We start from the raw sequence: 6112 nt of genomic DNA on the forward strand, positions 1-6112 counted from the left end.
GCTGCTAAAGGTCAGCCAACCTCTGACAACAGAAAGACCTACTCTACTGAGCCTCAAAAGCGTGAGTGTAATTACTGTGGTTTAACTCACGTGATGAAAAAGACTGACTGTCCAGCCTGGGGCAAAACATGTACCAATTGCAAAGGCAAAAATCACTTCAAGGCCAAGTGCAATGACAATGCAGATTGTTATTCTGACTCTGAAGACGAATATGATGCATACCTCGCAAATGTAAACAGTGAAAGGCGAAAAATCCTAACAGCCAAATTAGGAGTAAATGGCTGCCATATTCGCTTTCAAATGGATACAGGTGCAGACGTCAACACTATCTGTCGGAGATTTGTTCATAAGGAACAAGTTCAGCCTACTAAAAGGAGACTAGTAATGTGGAACGGCACAAAGGTCAAGCCTCTAGGGGTACCGATCATCCCCATAACTAATGTTCGGACTGGAGAACAACACACTGCTGATTTTATTGTTGTGCCCAATGATCTGAACTGCTTGCTAGGTTTGAAAACAGTGACCGACATGCGCCTGATAACTGTGAACAAAGATCGATTCATTGCGGGCATAACCAGCCAGAAAAATCAGCCTCTGGGTGATCTTGGATTGGCTAAACTACAAGTCGATCCGACAATGAAACCACGAACACTGCCTTGTCGCAAATTACCACTTGCACTCAGAGGAGACGTTCACACAGAACTGAACAATCTTGTAGAACGCGGTGTACTCATCCATGTCACCGAACCTACCCAGTGGGTAAGTCAAATGGCCGTTGTCCGAAAATCGAATGGAAAACTACGCATTTGCATTGACCCGCAACCACTCAATGAAGCACTCATGAGAGAACATTATAAGTTGCCTACTATTGATGACGTTCTGCCAATGCTACATGATGCTAAAGTTTTCAGTAAACTTGATGTACAGGAAGCTTTTTGGCATGTTAGACTGGATGAGGAATCCAGTAAACTTACAACAATGATCACTCCATTTGGACGCTTTCGCTGGGTCAGATTGCCTTTCGGACTGAAGGTAAGCAGCGAAATCTTTCAGCGCAAACTCATGGATGCACTGAGTGGACTTGATGGCGCATTTACGATTGCCGATGACATCATCATTGCTGGATGTGGACGCACAGAAAGTGAAGCCGTCAAAGACAATGATGTGAAACTTGCAAATTTGTACCAGAGGTGCAAAGAACAGCACATCATGCTAAATGAGGCCAAAAAGGAAATTGGAAAGTCTGAAATCCAGTTTCATGGTCACCTCTTCCTGAATCAAGGTGTGAAGGTTGACAAGTCCAAAGTGGAGGCCGTACTACATATGCCGCACCCAACAGACATCCAAGGGGTGAAACGTTTATGTGGAATGGTGTAGTATATGGCTAAATTCCTACCCAACCTTGCTGCCGATCTCGAGCCGATCAGAGCCCTTACTAGAAAGGACACCGAGTGGAATTGGTCTACTGTTTGTGACAATGCACTGGAAACTGTGAAACAAAAGCTGTCTGCCACTCCAGTACTTGCATACTTCGGCACAAATAAAGACATTGTACTCCAAGTAGACAGCAGCAAGGATGGCATTGGAGCTGTTCTGCTACAGGATGGAAAACCTGTAGAGTACGCATCTCGTACGCTCACTACTACTGAACGGAACTGGGCACAAATGGAGAAAGAACTATTGGCTGTAGTTTTTGGGCTGGAGCGTTTTGATCAGTATACCTATGGCACCAAGGTAACAGTCCAGAATGATCAAGCCACTCGCATCTATCATAAGAAAGCCACTCAGTCAGGCTCCTAAACGACTACAAGCCCTCATGATGAGACTCCATTGTTATGATATGGATTTTCATTTTCTCAAGGGGTCAGAGCTCATCATTGCTGACACCCTAAGCCGTGCCTATATTGACTCACCTGACCTCCGACCTCACATCATGAAAATCAACTTCTTTCCTAACATATCCGATGTCAGACTGCAAGAGGTCAGGGAAGCTACATCCAGGGACGTGTCATTAAAAACTCTGCGATCACTCATTCTTGATGGATGGCCCGATGCAAAGTGCCAAGTACCAAATGAAGCACGTCCTTACTACGATATCAGGGATGCACTCAGTTATGAGGATGGAGTAATCCTTAAAGGTGAATCTATCGTCATTCCACAATGTCTGAGGAGTGACATTAGGAAGAGATTGCACTCCGCTCACATGGGCTACAACAGTATGATACGCCGAGCACGATCCCTCGTTTTTTGGCCCAACATTGCCAAAGACATCAAGCAGCTTGTGGATACATGCGAACCCTGTCAAGAGCTGCGACCTCGTAACCCGAGGGAGACACTTAAGCCACAAGATGATGGCAATGGCCCATGGGACAAAATCGCAAGTGATATTTTTGAAGCAAAAGGCCGACAATACTTAGCAACAGTTGACTACTACTCTAACTTCATTGAAGTTGATCACTTGCAAACAACCACTAAAAAATAAGTTGATATCTGTGTACAAAAAGCAGTTTGCTCGATTTGGTATTCCTACTGTGCTCACAACGGACTCTGGTTCGCAATTCACATCAGGAGAATTCCAGAATTTCTTAAAGGACTGGGGAATTATTCATGTTCGATCCTCCCCGGGACATCACAGTGCTAATGGGAAAGCTGAGGCAGCAGTGAAAGTAGCCAAACACCTGATCATGAAAGTATGCAAAGATGGGACTGATCCAAACATCGCATTGTTGGAACAGCGCAATACCCCCCGTGAAGATACTGGCAGGAGCCCAGCTGAGATGATTTTTGGCTATAAACCCCGTACCATGCTTCCACGTTTTCAGAAGGATTACCGTGAGCCGGAAGTCGTGAGACGAAAAGCAAAACGCAGAAATGCTGTGAAGCAATACCACGATCGCAGAGCTCATGATCTACCGCAACTACATCCCGGCCAAACAGTTTATTTTGAGCTTAAGGAACATGACCACTGGATCCTTGGCAAAGTTGTTGAAGTTGTGGGTGATCGCACCTATATGATTGAAGGACAAAACAATGGCATGTATCGTCGAAATCGAGTGCAAATTCGTCCTACTGAGGTGGAAATGCCAAAACACACACCACCACCATGGATGCCACACACCAGCTCTGGGACTAGACCAATACCTCGCCAAAACCCGCGATTTGACCCCCATGACAAAGTCAACCCAACGTCGAACACTGATCAAGGACCCAAACCTCAAACCTCGAAAAGAAAAAGAAAAGCAAGAAATTTGGATTTGTTATTGAAACAAATTTGTTTTTTAACTTGAGTCAAGACAAGGAAATAATTTTTTGTTTTTGTTACCAAAGGTTTCAGGCAACCTGTTCCAGTTAGAAAAAAAAAAAAAAAAAAGGGAGGATGTTGAGTTGAGGACTTAGACAAAGTTAATTAGCGCCCTCCAGCGACCTTGTTTACTACTTGTGTATAAGAGACCATGTTTGATGTTACATGTACTTGTTGTTTCTCTCTAATAAAAGTTACTCTTAAGTCACTCTCTGACTCAGTTTGCTCGTCTACGCAACACTACTTTTTTTGTCAGCCTCGTGATTAATACTTTGTTGTTTTGTGTTTCTTGTTTTTTTGTATTGTTCTTGTTTATTGTTCAGCGCTTTGATCTTTGTTAAAGGCGCTAAATACCTATATTATTATTATTATCACTATAACTCTCAAATTGTTTATTTTTTTCTAAGTCTGAGATTTCAAAAGTGTACATTTTCTAGGTTTCAACATTGAAAGAGCAATAAATAGTATTTAAAAACTATTTAACTTGTGTTTAAAGTAAAGTTATTTCTAGACAAATTTTCTGACAGTGATTGAACAATTTAATTAAAATAAAAAATGACAAATTGCAAACTGCATGGTCACTTGAAATAATTCAAAATTTGTCTAAAATACAAAAACACTTGAATAAAATTGCCTAACTGATCAAATCAAGTTTCGTTTATGGTAATGATTTATCAAGATTGCACAATTTTAGTAAATCAAAGTGAAAAACATTTCTAGAGCAAAATTTGTATAAATCCTTTACAAATTAATAGCACTGGACGAGAATACAATCTGACACAGTAAAATGGCGTCGCGGTTTTCCTGAACGGCAAATGTGGAGTGATGATTTTTGATTTTGATTTGCACAGATAGAAAGTTGGGTAAGGAACTTAACAATACTATTATCCTCCTCTTGCCCTTTTCTTTGAATTGGGAAAACAATAATGATGCCATATATCAATCGATGCCCTAATTATCTTCATTTGTTAATGTGAAGTATGCAAACATATATTAAAACTTGATGGCCCCATTTGTTTTGAGTTTTTCCTGCTTTCACGGCAAACGAGAAAGTATGGTTTCCCGGTGAAGCCATACATGGAAGAAACATCTGCAGTGGCTACAAGTGTTCTTTGAGACTCTGTGTATGACTGTTTAGCCAGCAGTTGTCTTCATTTTATTCAAAATATTTTTTAATTAAATTTTAAAAATTACCATGGTAAAAAAAAATACAAAAAATACAAAATAAATAAAAAGTGTGAATAATTACTGGCATTCAAATCCGATTTTTATTTGTTTATTTTTAATTTTTTTTTTATTAATATTTATAATAAAGCGTATAAATAAACAGTGATAATTGAATCAACAAGCTGATGGTTATATTTTAATATTAATAAGATTGATATGATCGTTAAAAAACATCGGTTGATATATCACATCATTATTTTTTTCCATTTCAAAGGAAAGGGTATCAATTCATAGCCTAAGTAGTACAGTCGTTTGACCAATTCTGGATCACTTTTTAATTCACATTGTTTTTTGTTGCAATCTCTTTGATATCTTAAACAAAAAAGTTTATCAGTTTACCAAAACATGACATAAAACTCACCAAGTATTCACTGACAAAAAAAGATTAGTTCTTTTGAAGAGGCTTTAAGAAAAGTAGCGTCACCTGTTTGACCAGTTCAGGATCAGTTGAATCTATTCTGAATCAGTAGACTGCCCTTTATTGCAAACCCATACTCCCATCCATAAAACTGTCTCTCAAGGACACGAAACTTCAGAGGTGTGTTGGCATGGACTTGGACTTCCTTTCTTTAGTGAATGTCATGCAAGTGTCTTCAATAGCAGCGCAAACACCCAACGACAAAACCACAAAACAACAGCAAACATGGCAAAAGCAAATGAAAAAGTGAAGCGAACCTAAAAAGCATTATTGACCCCTCCAGGTTTAATTTTCTCACAAAACAAAAAATCTACAAGAATTTGTTGAAGTAATGTTTCTCAAAATCAACTAAATAAACTTTCTACTGCAGTAGTATGATTTTACCTTACTTAGTAAGTTAGTGCGTCACCATTTGACGCAATGAGATGTTGAGTGATCCCGAACTGGTCAAGGGTAAGTTGCCCCCCCAAAGAAGATTTTGGTAACTTCGTCTCCTCAAAACAACAAGATGACTGCACAGTATTTACAGGAATTTGTTTTAACACATTCTTATCATTTTACATAAATATTTTTTGCCCCGGCACTCGAATTCTAAAGGTAAGAAGTTTTAACAGTGTTTTTCAACCAAAATTTTTAAACAAAAAAAAGATAAATTTCGCAGACAACCTTCAGGAAAACAGCCAAAACTTATTTGCTGGTGATGTTTGGCACCTTATTTTGGGTTTGTTGGTTTAATGGGTGTTAATCTTCACATTTATCAACAGAAAGTGGTAATAATGAGAAGTTATATAACCATATAACTATTTGGTTATTGCAAAGTTGAAGTGATCCCGAACCGGTCAATGATCCCGAACTGGTCAAATGACTGTACCGTGAAACTGGTGGTAAGAGTAGGAGAATAAATAAGTCGATGGACACCGGTCACCGGCGGATCGGACCATATCGTTTATCGGATTTTATTAATAATATTAAATAATTATTTAAATCAAACGACTGGATACTATCGTCTTACTGTACTGGATACATAGTTTACCTTTTAACCTTCGGAAACCTTCAGCTTTGACGGGACGGTGTTCATGTTTTTCTCACAAAATTGTAGTAGGCCTACAAAAGGGCGCCCTCAATTTGCATGCCCGGCGTCTGATGATGGTCACGTCTAGTAGTAG

General features: G+C 39.4%; 1 protein-coding gene across 1 annotated transcript in view; it reads right to left on the minus strand.

Moving 5' to 3' along the window:
* Positions 1–6112, minus strand: part of LOC139950775 (DDB1- and CUL4-associated factor 17-like) — a 48001-nt gene extending 41889 nt beyond the window's left edge. Inside the window, exon 1 of the mRNA XM_071949580.1 lies at positions 5980–6112. The gene's annotated coding sequence lies outside the window, so the exon portion shown is untranslated. The remainder of the gene's footprint in view (positions 1–5979) is intronic.

The sequence above is a fragment of the Asterias amurensis genome, chromosome 18 (assembly GCF_032118995.1).
Source record: "Asterias amurensis chromosome 18, ASM3211899v1".
Taxonomy (NCBI): Eukaryota; Metazoa; Echinodermata; class Asteroidea; order Forcipulatida; family Asteriidae; genus Asterias; species Asterias amurensis.